Raw genomic sequence first — 19,401 nt, forward strand, 5'->3', positions numbered from 1 at the left:
TACTTTATATTATTACCATCACTTTCACATTAAAAATAAAACAACAATTTTGTTGATCTCATTGGTATTCATTTATTTTCAGTAGAAAATAAATTCATTTATTTTTGTAGATCACAAATCATTATGTGGCTGAGGCTGGGCCACAGGTGTTGGGATTAAATGCCATAGTATCCTCCAATATTTAGAAAGCATGAGATTTTCCACATAAAAATCTGTGTTTGAGAAGTCTCTTGAAAAAGAGTGGACTTGCAATGTAGAACTGAAACTTTCACCAAGCCATTGCTGGCTGAAGATGAGCAGCCGTTGTTCTTTATAAATAGGCAGAGTACTTTAGCTCAGCATAGATTCAACCACCCCTTACTTTGCTCAAATCCTCGTTCAAATTTATAGGCCATTTGTTTTTCTATTCCTTTTTCAGTCATCCCTGTTTTCATCATATTTAAGAATATGGAGAAAGGAACTGAAAAGAATTTATAAAAGAGTACTGTCTTTACTATCTTAAGTAACTACTGACCATTTAATTTCAGAGTGTGTTTCTACTTTGTCCCCTCCCAAAAAGTTAATGAGGAAGGATGGAGAGGAGGGGAGGAAAAGGAGGGAGAGGGGGAGAAAGAAACAACATAAGGAAGTCATTTATCAGAGGAACATGTAAAGTCAAGAAAATTGGTAATTGAAAGATTTTGTTTTCTGGTTTACAAATTTATCAGTGCCCATACAAAAAATATTTTATTTGAACAGTTCAATGTTTATTCAGTTTGTGCTTTAAAGTAAATAACTGGACCTTTCTTCCCCAACGGCCCAACTGCCTCCTGGGAACAGGAGCAGGAAAATAATGCAACATTTAAAGAAAACCAGATTGCAAATTTATGGAAACCAAAAACCAGAAAAGCAGATCACTGGGAATACTACAAGGGGCAATGACACTCTGGCCTGTTAGGACATGAGGCACCAACCAATGTGCAATTAAAAAATAAAACCTGTGAGAAAGCAAAGTGGGAGAATTAAAGCCTATTACAGTGCTCCTAAGAGAGAAGGCTCTTGCCAGCAGAGCCATCTGTCAAGAGATTATGGAGAAGGAAATTTCTGCAGGAATTTCCCCTTGGGACTAGATGAAGTGCCAAGAAAAGGTGTGTGGCATTAGGAGTGAGGACAAATGCAGAATCTTCCACAGTGCTTATCACAGACAGAGAGGGAACCACCAGCCCACTGGTACCCAGGGAAGAGGAGGAGAAGACAGGGAGTCTCTTGATTGCTTTTGACTGGTATACTGAAGTCAATTGAAAGGACTTTATGAAAATAAATCCCTTTTAAGGTAAGTCAAACTTTGTTCAATTGAACTCTTAAAATTTTCTGTAATTCAAAGACAATGGTTTGAACTTTTCATACTAAGAGCATCATAAAAAAATGAATGTTGAGTTTGAATCAAATTGCAGAAGATGATCAAAATTACTTGAGCAAAAGAAGAATAACATTTTTAAAAACTTGAATTTTTGGAGTTTGTGAAAATACTCAAGACATTATTTAGATGAAATATTCTACTAATGCTATTTTCACTTCTTCAAAGTAAATGTTGGTTATCGAGTAATCAAGATAAACTCATGACTACTTTCCTCTAGAGAATTAAGTTCATTCCAAGCTGTGAAATAATTAAAAACCATATGACCATGAAATTTATAAGAGTTAATAAAAAGGACACACTTTAGGAAGTTCCTACAGTCATGTCAGGAAAAAAATACTTTAACAATTCCAAATAATTCTTAGTTCATATTCCCTGACTTATGCTGCTACATTGCAACATTAAATTTTTTTTTGCAATACAATTATTCCCCATTTTCTCTGGTGATTGACTTTAGGTTTTCTTTAAGATAAAAATGTTGAGTACATGGTAAAATAAAAATATTGGAATTATTATCTTGACTACTAGATAAACTTTATGCAATTTTTTCAGATTTATTAAGGCAAAAAAGAGAGAACTGTGTCTTTAAATGAAAGAAAATAAACAATAGAAGCTATTCTCATGCTAATTTAGCAAATGTTTTTAAACCTGTAACACTGATAAGAAATTGTTAATTAGAAATTAAGACTAGAACATATGTTAATTCAATTTTATTTTTGTTTAATTGACAGATAAAATTGTGTTTATTATGTACAACATGTTGGATGTGTATATATATGTTTGTGTATATATACACATGTACATGTACAGATATATATATATACATCCATATATATATGCACTATGTAATTGTGATTATATTTTGTCTTGATCAAGTTAGAGGCAATGTTTAAGTCATTGGGGCTTAGAGAAATGGGGACGGGCAGATATAAATTCTAAACAGGGGCACAAAAATAATACTGTGTGCTGGGAAAGGACACAGAGTCACAGTGCAGTGCTAAGTTGGAGTGATCACAGTGATTAGTTTGAAGCTGGCACTGTTCCCATATCAGATTGTTGTGTCTGCAATTGGAGAGAAATCATCCTGTGCATTTAAGTCACTTTACTTTGTGAATTCAATTACACTGGACAATTAATTTTAATAATCCAAGCTTTTGACTCTTACTTCCTTCCTCTCCTTCAAATGAATAGCTTTGCCTGAGTTGTCAGGATATTATTTAAAATACTTTGTATTTCAATATGTCATTCATTCCTCCATTCACTTGTTCATTCTACCAGAATTGAGCGAATAATGTCTAGGTGGAGGTCATATTGGGCTGGGCATGATATAGTGAATGGTTTCTGCTCTCAGTGGGCTTACACTTCATCGCACTGCAGTCTCTAGTTAGCTTTAAAGTAATTTTAAAAAGACAATTTGGATCTTCTGTCCCCAACATGAATTTAAGGTTGCAGAAGGTAAGTGATAGCGAGAGGAAGTATCTATGTTAGCATTATAATACAAGACTTTCCTTATGGATTTTATTTGTCCTTTAGTATTTTCTAAAGTTTGTTTAAATTAACAGGATTGAAAGGAGCCTTACTTACTGTGCTGTTAGGTTCTCATTAAATCTGGCTTCTGGTTCTTCATAAAAAGTACTGAATAGACTTTTTTTTTTGACAGAAAAGGTTAAAGAATTATTGTGCAATAAAAGGCAGGCTGGAGATTTACCAGTATTGTGTATTATCTGTGGTCAGTCTTCTCTTCTCTTCACATATATATGCGTACCCCCAAATATTAAGCTATTTTAAATTGAGAAATAGAGTATTAGCTGCTATATACATTGTCATTCCTAAAAATGATTTGGGGTTATGTACATCTCTAGAATCTTGGCAATGTTATAATAGTTTTTCCTGAACAAAAATGATATTTGCATTCTTGAATTATGGAGATAGTCCCTGGGATCCTTGCCAGATGCAATGACACTTTTGCTTGGATGTGTGGGTCTGGAACCTCTCACTAAAAATGTGTTTGTAACAGAGCACTTGTTTTATATCTTTTCAAAATTAATAAAATGTTATGTTCAATAGTCATTATTTTGATAATGTTAATACAAGTATAGTAATATGAATATAATATTCTTTTCATACAGAATAAATTAGTAAAAAAGAAACAGGTTTTAATCCTATAACTATAGAACTATTAAGACCAAGATACGGAACATTAAAATAATATTTCAATGGAATTCAGAAAAAAAGAGCAACTGATTACTTTTGACTTTTTCTCCTTTAGGATGAAATTTGCAGTAGGTTTCCAGCTAGAATTTGATATTTTTATTTTTTGTTCAAAGACAATTTATTGGTCACAGAACATTTTCTCATATTATACTGTACTATACTATATACTATACTATGTTATACTATACTATAGATATTTGAATATTTATCTCCTTTTGTCTATGTTGTATACAAAGGGGTGGAGACAAGACTTTAAATGTATTTTTAATTGTACACGTTTATGGGGATACAGTATGGTAATGCGACGTGTTTAAAATGTGTAATGATCAAATCAGGGCAGTCAGTCATTTCCTTAAACACTTGGCACTTTTTGTGTTGGGAACCTTCAAATTCTTTTCTTCTAGTTCTTTACAAAATATGTAATACATTTTTTGTAAACTATAATTATCCTGCTGTAGACACTACTCCTATTTTTCCTTACTGTACTTTAATAACTCTTTTCCAGCCTCCTTGTATCCCCAGAGCTTACTTTTTTTTGTAACCACTAATCTACTTTCTACTTCTGTGAGAACAAAAATTTTTTTAGCTTCCATGTATGATTAAGAGCATGTACTGTGTATCTATCTGAGCCTGGGTTATTTCATTTAACATAATGTCCTCCAATTCCAAAAACACGATATTTGTAAAGTTGTGAGATAATGAAAAGAAGTCATGTTCTCCACTGTGTCTAGTACCCAACTGCTGTATATACAGAAAGTAGCAGATCCCTAACCAAAACAATCTCTGGACTACTCTTGAGATCTTGTGAATTGCATGAAGTAGTGTGGGGACACAGCTGAGCATGAGCTGCTAATACTAATCCTTCTGTTCAATATTAACTCTTCTGATTACTACTTTGTAAGCACTGGTCTCTGACCTGTTTTCCCAGCTATAAAATGGGGATAATAATGGCACTATTGCTACTCTGCAAATCCAATGAGATAATAAATACATAGTGTTTATCTTACTGTGTTGGTACTTGTGGAGGTGATTATGATGGTGGTGGTGGCTGATGATGGTGCTGGAGACAATGACATGATGGAGAAATCCAGACTTTTCCAGTCTGGCTTGATTTTCACACAGCCCTTACCTGCATCCAGTTTGGAGGGCTTTTTTTAATTGCATTCCATGCAAGCCACCAGAGCCAGCCTTCTATTGAGCAAATCTAACGGTGTTACTTTCCCAAGGTCATTTTTGGCTAAAGATGCTTAAGTGTTGGACACAAGGCCCTTCTCTTATTCCCTCTATGGTTTCTCACACTTCTAAGTCTTGTTCTGTCTGAAACACCTATTCTTTTTTCCCACCTGTCTAATTCAAATTTAACCTTCATCACTTAACATAAGCTGCCAAGAAAGCTTTTCGGATCCCAGCTTCACCCACCCATCTCCGTACCCAGGACTATGCATAAATTCTATCTTGGCTTAAATTTTAGTCTGTCAGCTTGTCAGTTTCTTTAAAGAAACTGTGAACTATTTGAAAACAGGAGCTATATTCTTTTCATTAACCTAGAATATAATACACTTTCTGCTGCATAGAAGGTGCATAACAAGTGTTAACAGATGAATGAATGTACTAGTGAGCCAGTAGGGGGAAGTGATTCTTCTTCTTCTACAATTCTGTAACTTCAGGGTACCAATATCATACAGAGATGCTGACATAAACACAGGGATCCATGATAGGTAAAGCTGGATTGGTTTTAAATATACTCTGTAAAGATGGCTTTTACTCCTTTACACAAAAACAAAATATGCTTTTACTTTATTCTTTATGCTACTGAAGTGGAATAAGATTTTGCTCTAGTGCTTTTAATTTAAAAATAATTGTACAATTGGTACATTAGCAATAAGAATGAATTATTTTTGTTGAAATTTTTGACCATACTAGTTGTCTTAATGTGTCTCCAAAGTAGTAGTGAGAAACTTCTGGATCTTTGATGATTGCTTTTTCTTGTAGAGGAGTTATAATGAATCTTGTATTGGGAAGTCACAATTGTAAATGTTCTTAGAATAATGATATCAGTGTGGGTATAAACACATGGTATTAGAAAATAAGATTAATATCTCCCAAATACTATGTTAGACTATTAGTACTGTTATGAATACATTTAAAGTGTTTATGGAAATAATTGAGCTGTGTTATGAGACTCTTCTTAAAATTCTCACATTACACTGACATTTTGAATATGATTTGGAATTTTAATGTGGTTTGCATATTATTGAATAAGCAAGTACAGATGACTAGGACATGATCTCCATCCCTTCTCCACTAACAGTGAGCTGCTTTCAGAAGTTTTAATATTGAATGTTTGTCACTTTGAACAAAATGTTTCCAAAGTATAAGAGCCTATATTTCAGGTTCTTCCTACTACTTCTCTTGGCACCTGGCTTAAGACTCTCTGCTTTGCTGTAATACCTAGAACAGTGGAGAAAGAAAAACCTCTCATTGCAGCCTGTACTCCCTGTGCATTGCACATTCTTCTGCCAGCTTCTGCTCATCTGCTTCTATTTTTTATTGCTACCCAAGCAGAATGACCCTTTTTGGAGTCTCAGTTTTGAGGTTCTGAATCCTCAACAGAGTGCAATGAACCAAGACTCAGTATCATTTAATTGCAAAAGTCTTATGTTTGTATTAAACTTGTCAGTCAGCTGTGCTATGCTCATGGATTTTCTTAATTGATCTTTTATTTAATGGAAAAAATAACTGTGGCTGGTTATGGATGAAAATAGAAACAGAACCCAAACTTATCTACTATGCCAGAAAGTTATACCAGAGTAACAGTCAACTAGAGTAAAATTACATTACCCCTTAAATAGTTATTTAATTTTTGTCCTATCCTTAATTCTTTATGATATACTCTGATAGATGTCAAGGACTGTTGTTTTACTATCTTATTCTTTCAATAATATTTATTGGAGGTCTACCATGTACCAGTATTTTGGATTTGATTGTACTTATTGGGTAAATAAATCTACATGCTGAATTTTCTAATGGCTTCTTTGTGGTTCTGGAATCTGGCATAATATTTGACACATAGTGGATAGTTAACATTTGTCAATACTTGGATATAGTAAAACAGCTGGACTGTATGTTATGTGTAGGAAACTTGTGAAACTGCAGATTTGACTTCATTTTTAGGAAGAATGTAGCATAAGAAAATAAATGAGAGATCATCTTTTAGATCATTGGGTTTCGTTGAGACATTTTTAAGGGAAGGATAATAAGCAAAAGGAGTACAGAAGCTACAGACATTGAAAGTCTTCCTCTAAAATTATATAGGAACACAACTGTAAAAGTGAAAAATTCCATTTAGTTCCATGGAATGCGAGCCAACAATAAATACTAAGGGAACATATCTATCTAGTATAAAATGCATAAAACTGAGTTCAGATTAAGAGCATAATAATTCATTAAAATGGGAAACAGAAATCCAGTGACAAATTTTATCTATGTATATAATTAAATTCTAATTTTGCTTTGTGTTGTAATAGCACTTTTCTTTTTGCCCTTTTTAAAAATAAAATTGCTGAGATAAACACCTTACCATTGTCTGAGTCACACAAAATTATATACAATATTATTTTGTGGTGCATGAATGCATGGAATTACTTTATTAGTAGTAGTAGTATCAATGAATACAATAGAATTCTGCATTTATTTAATAGTTTAGGTTTTATTAGTCACAAATGTTAGCCACATAAGGACCTTACCAGAACTCTAAACAAATTCCTTCATTTTACAGATGAGGGAGTTGAATCATATAAAGGTTAACTTACTGAGTTTTTTATAAGGAAAATTAACCAAAATTGCAATTCAGAGTTATGTTTTTTGTTATATGAAAGTGGTTATCAATGAGACACTCAAGGTCAAGGTTGATATCTGACTTTATCTCTTTTTCTGAAAATGAATTTAATGACTTCATTAAAATCTAGGGATGTATAATGGCAGCAATACTATCACTCAGTGAACAGAGATTTACTTATCATAAATTTCAAACAAGGAATTCATCAATTTAGAAACTCTTTTCAAGGAACAGAACTGTCTTGTATTCAAAGAATAGTAGGGCTATGTCACCCGTCATGCCCTTGATGAAAATTCTGACAACTTATTCTATGATGTGGCTGAAAGGGGCTGCTTTATGCTTCTCCTAGCTCAGGGTATAGAAGTCAACCAAGATAGAGACAGAGTTAGAGAATTTCTCTTTTTTTAGAGAACCAAGATGCTCCCAGCATCCTCAAGTGTCTATTCTGAGTCAGGTTTCCATACTCCTAAGTTAACATTTCTGGGTGCCCTAAAGGTTATTTATCCTTCTAGGTGTCCTAAAGGCTGAGAACAGAACTTTAAAGAAGAATTAGCCTCCCACAGTTGCTCAAGACCCAAGACCATTTGAGCGAAAGCAGAAAAAAGAATACCAAGATTGTGAGTAAAACACTGACATGACAGACACTGCAGGAAAATCAACACACATGCGCGTGCACACACACACATGCACACACATTATGGGACTATATATCATGATATTGTCTTCTCTATCTTTAATAAAATACAAAGTTTTAAAAAGAAATACAGCATAATTAGGATAAAACTGCCATGACTCAAAAAATAACAGTTTGAAAATGTTTTCTTTCCCTGATTACAGCTTAAGAAAGCATTTCTGAATATATGTTCTGTGTGAACACCAGCCCCTTGGGATATCCTCTTTGTATGCCCTCTACATTCTGAGAATTTAATTATCATATAACTCTTGGAAACAGGGATTTAAGCACAGGTGCAGTCATCTTTATTTTAGGGCTTTCATATATCTTTGTATATCTCTAGGAAAATATTTAAGACAGAGATTTTTCTACATGTATCTGAATACAGAAACTTTTTTAGTTTGAGGCATATCATGATAGCAATGTTCTGTGAACCACACTTCGGAAGCTGGGGCTCCTAGCATTAAGAAATGCATCACACATTTGGGGTAACCAAAACATTTTTTTCACCTTTGTGAAGAGCATAATTAAGTACCATAAAAGGGAGTCTAGTTTGTAAATTTTGTGACTGAGAATTATGACACTATTGACCATAGTGTTTATTCAGAAGAGACCACTGAAATTCCAACGAGCTGTTCAGAAAGGAGAATACACAAGCTACTAGTTTTTCAGCTTTTATGTTTCTTTGTTTGAGGCAGGTCTTACTATATAGTCCAGGCTCATGCCAAACCAGAAATCTTCCTACCACAGCTTCCTAAGTGCTAAGATTAAAGGTGTGAACACCACACCTGGAAAATTTTCCAGTTTCTTAGGACTTCCTATTTTGCACACTTTTCTGTATATTTTCAATATGTAAGATGGATAAAAAGTGGACTTCTTGGAATGATTTGGTATATCATAGCAAGGGTTCTGAGATCATAAGGTGGTTATACTTGTCACGTTTCTTGAACTGAATTTTTAAAAATCCTAGCTGAAGTGAGATTTTTCTTTCTCCTTCTTATAAAAAAGTATCTTTTAAATTTAAATTTTGTTAGCACATAATAATTGTTCATATTTTCAGGGTACACAATGCACTATACACTTCAAACAGCTAGATGAGAGGATTTTGACTGCTCTTACAACAAAGAAATAGCAAATGTTTAAGCTGATAAAAAGTATCTTAACTGGCAACTGCATATACAAGCCTACAAATACCCTTGCTCAATAATTCTGGAGAGTTAAAAGCCACCATGAGTACACTGGTCACCTAAAATTAAATAAATAGGAAAAGGAAACAAAATGAAAGCACTAGTTGAGAAAAAAAATGGATTTGGGAAATACAGGTCTTTTTTATTTTAATTTTTTTATTGTGCTGGGTGGGGGCACATTGTGGAATCTACAATAATTCTTATATCAAATATATTATACTTGAATTCACCCTCTCCATCTTAAAATTCGTGCTGGTTTTCTATTGCTGTTGTAAGAAATTGCAATTTTAAATTATGAAAGTATATTGTTTTGTAGTTCTGCAGACCAGAAATTTCATGTAAGTCTCAGTAGGCTAATTTTCAAATCTTTGGCAAGGCTGCTTTCATTTTGGAGACTCTGGGGAATAATTTGTTTCTGTTTTTTCTGAAGCTTCTAGAGTCTTCCTTCATTCCTTAACTCATGTATACCCCATGCTCTAAGTCAACAAATGAGCAACTTCCCAACCCTGTTTCTCTCATCCCATGTTTCAGTGACCACCAGCGAGGAAAAGGTTTTCACTTTTAAGGGCTCCTATGATTACATGGAATTTATCTGGGTAACCCAGGATAGCTTCTCATTTCAAGGTCTGCTATATTCCTAAACAGATTTGCAAAGTCCCTCGCATCAAGCAATGTAACCTATTCCCAAATTCCTAAGATTTCAGATGTGATCATCTTTGGGATATATTATTCTGCCTGCCAGAGTATCTTCAGTTCTTCCCCCCAAAGCTCAATCTCTAAATGTGTTACAGTTTCATAAAATTAAATAAATGAGTCATTTTTCCTCTTTGCATGTGAGATCTACTCCAAATGAGCAGGAAAAGTCTTCTTATCTTTCAAGATCTTGGGCCAGCGACCGCTGCTATGGGACCACATCCTCTGCTGCATCTGATTGCTGCTCCCTCTGGGTGTCTTCTCTATTGTCAGTAGTGGCTTCTGTGTCCATCTCCCTCTGTGTGCTCCTTTGTCTCTTCCAATAACGCAAGTTCCTAAAAGCAAGGACTCAATGCAATTCAGCTTTTTAAAACAACAGTAGATGTTCCCTAGGTGATATTCCTAGAGGTACTTCCTAGGTGACCCTCCCACATTATAGACTATGGTCTATATGCCAACAAGCCCCAAATCATTCCTCCTAGAGTTCTCAGTTCACTTAGCCAACAACCTAGAAGTATTTTCTCTTTGGTGTTCAATAAACATCTGTGTTGGAAGTTCCCAAGACTGATCTCAGGTTCAATTATTTACTAGAAGGACTCACAGAACTCGGAAAAGCTCTTATACTTATGGTAACTGTTTACTACAATGAAACGACACAGAAGGCAAAGTCTAGGAGACATCAGATGATAGCTTCCAGTGATCTTTTCCTGGTGCACTTGTGTGACCAACACTTAATTCTCCCAGCAATGATGTATGATAACACATGGAAGTAAGGGCAATTGGGGAAGCTTAGCTAAGCCTTCCTGTCCAGGGGTTTGGGTATGGGTCACTCACATAGGCACCAAGTGCCTATGTGACTAATCTTCCCTCCCCAGTCTGCAGCCTTGTGAGAGGTCAAACTAATGTAGACTCAGGGTTCCACTGAACAAAAACAGTTGCTCACCATAAATCATACTGTTAGCATAAACCAACTGTCACTGCCCAATATCCCACATACACAAAGACATTCTTTTTTTCTTGTTTCTTTATATCAGGCTATATTAAGTGTTCAAAGAAGTTTCATTTAGAGAAGGATACTCAAGCCAGGCAGGATATTCTAAGAGCTTACGGGTTTATCTCACATGCTGGTCATGGCCCAGATATTTCTTTGGAAGGTGAAGGGATTGAATACCGTGATCTTGAGTTAACCTTTTATGTGGTATTTCAAACTTCACATGGCTAGTGCAGAACATCTCATTTCTCCCAAACCTGCTTTTCCATGAGTTTTTCTTATTTAGATAACTGGCATTACTACCATCAAGCAACCAATATACAAATAAATCTAGTAACTATTCTCATTAATTTTCCCCTCCTGTTCTACATTAGTTTCATCAGCAAGTGATAGTAACCCCCTTTTAAAACATTTCTAAAGTATCTTGAATACAGAAATAATTCTGTATCTACCACTATCGGCATAGCCCCAGCTATTTTGGTGATGATTTTCAAAATGATTCTTCCCTGCCTACCTTCAGTCTGTCCCACCCAGAGTACCTGGAATGACTTCTTTTTTTTTTTTCTTAGAATAATTCAGATCCTGTCATAACCCTGTGTAAATACTCCAGGAGCTTTCCATAATCAGATTCAAACTCTTCTCTAAATTAAAAAGTTTTAAATAATTTTGCTCCTGTTTATTTCTTTAAGCACACTTGAATCACATCTTCTCTTTTCATCTATGATATAGCCAGAGTAGGCTTCTTTTAGTTCCTTGAAGTTTCCAATCTTGTCTTTCCCACAAGGCCTTTGTACCAACTGCTCTGCTACTTGAAATATTCTTTCTCTATTTTCAGATTACTGGTTTCTTGTCTTTATTTGTAATTTTCAACTAAAATATCAACTTCTAAGGAGGCTTTTCATAACCCATCTTAAAAATGGTAACTGTATTCTTAACTGATATCACTGTATTTTCATTCTTTCCATTGAATGTAGTCATCAATATCTAATAGTTTTTTGTTGCTGTTGTTTGCCTTAAGCAGCCTCCATATAAAATAAGACTTGGGGAGTACAGGCTCTTGCTTGCTCCTTTTGTGTGCCTTGGCTGACACATATCAAAGTTGCAGTGAATATTTTGTCAGTGGATAACTTTCTTTTTTTCACCACAACTTAAAATTTCTTGGATTATAATGGGCATTTAGTAGAAAGCTGTATGAGTGGATTTGAGGAAGAATAACAATAGAGAGAATTCCACTCAAGTTATCTGCCTTTAACTCATAATTTTCATTCCACATATTAATTTGTATGAAATGCTTTTGATGTTTGATCTCAGCTATTTAAAAAAAAAAAACAAGCCAAAAATGATTCCCACAATCTTGGTGAATATTAGCACCATGTTGAAGTTTGATTTTAAGAATGACATGGTTTTTACATATTTTCATCATCAATTAAATAATAAACCAGAAATACATTGAAGGATGAGGTTTATAAGATTCCTTTACCTCTTATTTGATATTTCTAGGGCTTCAGACTAGGCATATCACACGTAGACTAAAGGATTATGTCATTATTTTCATTTTTTTTGTTGTATATTGCTTTTCTCTTCAGTTTGTTACTTATGGTGTTTATTTATTGAATAAAACAACAGTTTTGCCACTAAAATTTAATACTGAGTTGGATTAGCATGAATTTATGATGATAAGGAGAGGCAATGGAAAACTAACTTATTTTCATATTTAACTGAATTATAATTTCTAAATATTTATTTCTTTAATGGCAAATCAAATACCCTTCTAAAATAAACTCAGTTTGATCAAGAGCACATTGTGACATCTGATTCTAAATGATATTGAGTAATTTACTTTAATATGCTGACAACAAACATGCACCAACTGCTGGAATCCCTGCAAGTAGATGAAAGCCCAAGAAATGATGAAAACATATTTGGTAACCATAAAACACCTCATTATCAGACCTGAGATTGAGCTTGGTACAAAGTAAAAAATGTTGCTAACTCTTAATCTGCAGTATTAGCACATTTAAAAATTGCATAATAAATCAATAGCTCAGGAAAAATATACTTCTAGGTGCATTCCCTTTCTGTCTCTAATACATGTGCCTATGACTTGATCCTTACGCTGCTGTTCATACTCGAACATGAAAAAAAAAAAAAGACATCCAAGTGCATGTGTCTTCCACTGCACCCTGGTCCCCAGTGTTATGCCAGGCTTGGCTGACATTAAATAAAGTCTTTAGGGTTCAGGAAGGCTGGGCAGGTGCATCAGACACATCAGAGGCAAATGTGTACAGCGTGGAGCATTTCTGCTCAGCTTGTTGGGTTTGACATGCCAAAATAGCCCAGAAGGAATAGCAGTGTCTTTTGAAGTGGCTGAGATGCTTCCCTGATGTCACATCTCTAAGTTTTAGATCAATGCCTGGAAGATGAATCAGAACATGTAAGAGAGTCACTGAGGGGAAAGGTGGTGGTAAGGTTGCGGGGGTGAAAGCCAGAGAAAAGGTGCAGTGAGATGTGCAAGTGGGAAAAACAAAAGACTGAGTCATTGGATCCTTAATTGACAATGGCACAGCTGTGACAACAAATTGCCGGCTGCCTGACCTATGTGATGAAAGGACCTCTGCTTTCCTTGGAACCCCAGAGTTGCAATGGCTGATAGGAACACACCACTCATGTTTCCAGTGGCTCTGCCTCATAAATACCTAAACTCATAGATGACATTTTTAATGCTTTGCAATTGCTATTCTGCATTTATATTTATTGCAATTCAACATATCCATTAGTGCATCTATCATTGATAAATTTGTCACTGCTTCAGGAATAGTCCATCATGATGCATCAATTTAACTTTACAAGCTATTAATGTACTCTAATACAGCTTACAATAACGTGTGGATGTATTTGATTCGAGAAGTGCCAAAGTCAGTCAGACTGAACTGAGAATTGCAAGAGGACCCAAACTCTTAATTTATTTATTGTAAAGATGAACAGCCTTGGTGCAGAGTGAATGTGTTAACATAACAGGTGAATCTCTTTCACTTTCTCAAATAGGCACTGAAAAGAACAAGTTTAGCAATCTATTTTGACTCAGTTTGAAGCACAGCAGACTTACAATATTTTGTTGACACTTGACATGTTTATTCTTTTAGCAGACTCATAATCATATTTTAATATTTTCGGCATTCAATTAGCAGCTTTATACAAGAGACAATGATGGCATATGAGTCCAGGAGATAGGACCAACTCTGGCTTTCAGAAATAGGGTAAATTAAAATGTTAAAACCTTTGTAAATAAAAAACAGATTTTCAGTCCATGACTTGAGATATTTCTGGATGCTGCAACAATTTCTGTTAAAAAATAAACAAAAACAAAAGGCACCTGTGCAGCAAAACTTTGAGATTATATAGAAGTTAACAATGCTTATAAATATGGACTATATTATTTCATTTTGCAATTAGATTCTGACAAATCACTGTTAGTGTCTGTGGACTCCAGAGGTTTAAATAGAACAAGGCAATCTGAGCTATTTTAGCATTTCTGGCCATAATAAAAGACCTGAGCCATTAAAATTTCTCATTGTACCAATTATAAGGTATAGAGAAAGACCTGCTAAGAACTTACAAAAATCTGCTTGTGAAACACTATAAAATCCACCAGTGAAATTACTTTTCTAGAGGGGTTATTAATAGCTTACATAGACAGATTTGAACTTGAACACTTAAAAAGTATTTCAAATGTGTGGCATCATACAAGGCAAGAATTTCTTTAAACCTCAATTTTAGTTTAATTGTTTATCTCCTTAATGGAGATAAAAAGGAGTCATTCACAGAGGTGTTCTTAGAATTAAATGAGATAAAAATTGTAGTATATCCAACCATGTTATACACGCAGGTATTAGATTAAGATGGCTCTACATGTGATGTTACAAAATGATTCACAAGAGCTAGAATCAAACATGAAGACCAGAGTACCATAGATAAAATCATGATCCATGATATACAAGCACAAAAGCTACTTTGGGTTAGATGTACAAAATATGGAACTCTGTATTGCATTTACATGAGATTGTAGGATAAGATTTACTTTTCATATTATGTCCTTTAATACTATTTGATATCATGCAAATTCTTTGTAATTTTATGACAAAATTGATAGCTTAATTTTAAAAAGGATATAATTCATTGAAAAGATTAACACATTGTCTGGCATATAACTAGAGCTCAATAAAGTCTGATTCTTTGTATAATGCCAATAATAAATGCTCCTTTCCCCCAATGAAATGTGATACACATCTTTGCTGTTGCTCCAAAAGCAATGTTAAATTTGATTTTTTAATTCAAACAAGAGAGTTGTAGGGACAGATGAATTTACAATGTCCATTTGATGAGTGTCTCCACGTGTGGATACATTAAAAACTCAGGAAATGCCAGTAGCCTGAAAGATTTCTTTAAAAGACTGCTAAAAATTTGAGGGTGTTTTCCTAAGCAGAGTCACAGAATGAGGGAGGCAGTAGTTCCTGCCCACTCTCCAGCACTCATAGCGCTCTGAAACCTTGCCTTGGGAGGTTTCCTATTTTAGGAAATTAGATTATGGACAGAGTAAGGCAAGCAGGGCAGTGTAGAATTTAACAAATTCGTTTTGTTAAACAAACACGAGTAGTTGAGGAACTGAAACGAAGCAAGCCCTTATAATGACAGTTCAAGGGCTGCAACACAGAAGAGGGATTCTATTTAATCTGGACTTTGCACTCGCCAAAGTTTAGTAGGTTGCAGAACTCCATACTATCTTTGGCTTCAACTCATCTTCCAGATTCTCTCTTTTCAAGGCTTTTAGCCTCTAACCATTCATTCTGGCACCACAGCCTCCAGAGTTCAAATCCTGGGTGCCACTCCCTCTGATAAGGGACTTGTTTCCCTGCTTCTAGTTTCTTCCTGACCAACCTTTAAATCCTCAGTGCCCCCATACCAGTGTCTTTATACTTCTGCTGTGTATTTAACTTTTTCCTTGCATCAACATTAGTTGGTAATATTTGTTTCCTTTCACTGAAATATAAGCTCCTTGAGGGTTTAAGAGCCACATATTCTTTACTTGACTATCCTAGAATACAGCAAGCCTCAGTAGATTGATCTCACCCTTTATGAAGAGCAAATGGGGATAACTGTGTGTTTGTTATAAAGCTATTCAGACTTCTTTTCAGCTCATAGTTTTTCCATCTCTGATGGTGGCAAGTAGCAATAAAATACAAAGTAATACAATCAGAAAAAAATTTTAGATAATGATGTACATATCAAACTTTCGTCATTAATTGAGAAAACTTACATATGTATATTTTCCTTAGAGTTTCTGGGATTGATACTATGACTAATTTTACATTTGTCCAAAGGTGATATTCTGAATTTGTTTTTTTTTTTTTTTTTTGCTTCAGCTTCATAAGGACGGACAAAGGTTTGAAGAAATGTTGAAAGTCTTCTGTTGTTCTAGGCAATAATTCTTGAGCTTAGACAACTCATTATCCACATTAAACATACCAGTTGAGGCAAACCTCAGGAAGTACCAAGGATAGGATGCTCAGTACAGTGGGTATTCAGACTTTCCATGAGAGTTACTGAGCCCTTTAGACAAGCCACTTAACCCTAGTAGGGCAGTGGAATCTTGGGTGATGTCAGGGCTTTTCAATATGTGGATTTATTTTTCTCTCTAGTCTCTGGAACCCTACTTCAATAGCATATGAGAATTTTTAGTAATGAAATGAAGGTTTAATAAATATCTCACCTAAAATGAGGGAAGCAGAATAGAATTATAGACCTTGTACCCCCCAAAGTGGGATCTTCGGATTAGGATAAATATTACAGTGAACTGTCCCAATTGTTTGCCATAGATTTCCAAAACTGCAGCTCAACTTTGAAAATTTGGCATATTTAAAATAGTTTGTATCAGTTGGAAATATTAGCAACTTTTAAAGTTTTCCAATATTATTTAAGGAATGAAAAGCAAGTATGTTGAAGGAAGGAAAGAGGCATTATCTTGGAAATCTCACACATCAAATTTTTCTTACAACTGTGTCAACAATCTTATAAAAATTGTTTATATACCCATTAGCTCAATTAAAAAGACTATTATTTATTAACCATCTGCTTCTTGCCAGACATATTCCTTATTCTCACTGGACACACATGGATGAGTACGTCTAGACAAGTGGCTATAGTCTTGGGAACTGATATGTCTACAAAACACCTCAGATTTATAATTTTCAGAAGAATTTATTTAAGTTTTAAATTTCCCATTACTTTGAATGTTGACTCTATGTAGACAGAAACCTCTTCTTCCTTGTCCAGCAACAAGCCAATATCAAGCCAACATCTGGTAACTGGCACATGAAGTAGGTTCAAAACATATTTGTTGAGTGGATGAATTACTAGATAAACAAATTACTTTCTTTCAAAGCAGAGCAATAGCAGCATTTGAGGAAAGAACTCATAAAGTACTGGGAAAGACAGGCATCTTTGAATATTAGGATGTGCTATCGTTTGGATCTGGAATGTCACTGAAGACCCATATGTCCCATTGGGACCCTATTGGGAGGTGGTGGAAGTTTTTAAAGAAGTGGAGCCTGGGGATAGAATGGATATGGGTCTCCCAGTCATTGAGTGGATGGTCTTAAAGTGACAATGAACGTGACCTTTCATGTTCCTGTCTCCTTCACATCCCAACTGTGAGGTGAAGGGCTTGGCTATGCCTAATGCACTTTGCCATGATGTGTTCACTTTACCACAGGCCCAAAGTTCTGAACACAACCAATCATGGACTGAAACCTTTAAAATTATAAGCCAAAACAATCCCTTTCTCTTTTAAGTTGATTATCTCAGGTGCTTCGTTGTAGTAACAGAAAACTGAGTAACACAGGGAAAGAATTCATTAGTCTGCTTTTTGAGATATCTACTAAGTATTCGTTATGTGTGCAGAGAGTTGATCAGATAGAGATACCCACCCCTACCCTTCATTCAAAAACATCTAATACTTTAGTCCACAAAGTGTATCATGAGATGAAGGGAAATATATGGGACAATGCTCAATTACCACCCCAACTTACACCTTCCCACAGAGCCAGTGCAGTTACTATCACTGTCCTTCCTAACAGCAGGGAGAGGGAACGCTCTTGACTCGTATTTACAGATGATGGACCTGAAGGTGTTTCAAGCCCTGTGTGTGAGTGCAGACCATAAGATCAATGGAGTCCTGCAGACTGTTCTGCAGGCACAGTATGAATGACTTAGTACTTTCCTAGCTTAGGAGCTGCTGGTGGGGAATCCTTTTGCTGTTAGTAATCCTACATGTGTGTTTTACTCGTGGGCAGTGTGAAATTATTTCTCTAGTGTGAGTCACCCCATTTCTGATTGTTGCATGCTAGCGTGCACTTCTGTTGCTACCCATAAAATGACAGTTTTTCCTTACTGCCTCTGGTGGTGCCTCACAGCAGCCCCATCACTTGTGATCAACAGCTTTCACTTCTCTTCCCACTGCTCTTTAGTCTGTCTCTGTTGGTCTTCCTTAGACTCTCAGCTCAGCAGTCTTTGGTGGCAGTAGGCTTGGCTTTGATGCCACTTGGCTTGGAGAGTAGGCACTCCACAGTAGGAACTGGGGATCCCTTCATTTCATCTGAGGTTACATACAGTTGCTACTAATAAAATGAACAAGAGATCCTGAATTGGGGTGTGATTGGCAAGTGCCATTCTCTGCAGGGCAGAGGCAATCAAATTGGGGTGGGTGATGATTCACTCACTAAGTTAGCATTTTGGTACTCTGTGAATCAAAGGATGGATTAATGCACCCTTTGAAAAGATCTCGTTGGCTCTGAATTAGATAAGGTATTCTGAATACCTGCTACTCCTCTGATTCATGCAGACATTGCATTTTTTGGGGGGAGGGCTATGAGAAGCAACACTAAGTTTGCAAACAATTGTAATCAGTAAATGAATCTCCTCTCTCTGGAGATGAATCAATATACATGGATGGCCATTGAACTTTAGATACTGACAACCTAATAATATGGAAAACCATCTGAGGTTTTCAAATGGGATTTCCATGTTCTTCATCTTATCTCCCAGCACAATTAACTATAAGTACATTTAACTTTCTAGTACTGTTCTGATATTGAACTTAGGGGCCACATTGAATCTAACCCAAAAATACAACCCTCATTACCAGAGTCTCTAGAGTAATTGGCCTCAGTTATTATTTCTTTAAATTCAAAATCTTATTGGATGTGGTAGCCCATGCCTGTAATGCCAGCTACTAAGGAGCTGGAGATCAGGACGATCATGGTTCAAGGACAGTACAAGCAAAAAATTTAGTGAGACCTCACTCCCTTAACAAATAAACCTGGGTATGGTGGTGCATACCTATAATCTCACCTA

The 19,401-nt window shown here is 35.4% G+C and overlaps 1 long non-coding RNA gene across 1 annotated transcript in view; it reads left to right on the forward strand.

Moving 5' to 3' along the window:
• The first annotated feature begins 725 nt into the window (after window positions 1-725).
• LOC141423906 (uncharacterized) overlaps window positions 726-19,401 on the forward strand; it is a 99,810-nt gene continuing 81,134 nt past the window's right edge. The window contains exons 1-2 of the long non-coding RNA XR_012448669.1: window positions 726-1,312; window positions 7,961-8,065. This is a non-coding gene — a long non-coding RNA (uncharacterized lncRNA). The remainder of the gene's footprint in view (window positions 1,313-7,960; window positions 8,066-19,401) is intronic.

This window comes from Castor canadensis, chromosome 6, assembly GCF_047511655.1.
Source record: "Castor canadensis chromosome 6, mCasCan1.hap1v2, whole genome shotgun sequence".
Classification (NCBI taxonomy): Eukaryota; Metazoa; Chordata; class Mammalia; order Rodentia; family Castoridae; genus Castor; species Castor canadensis.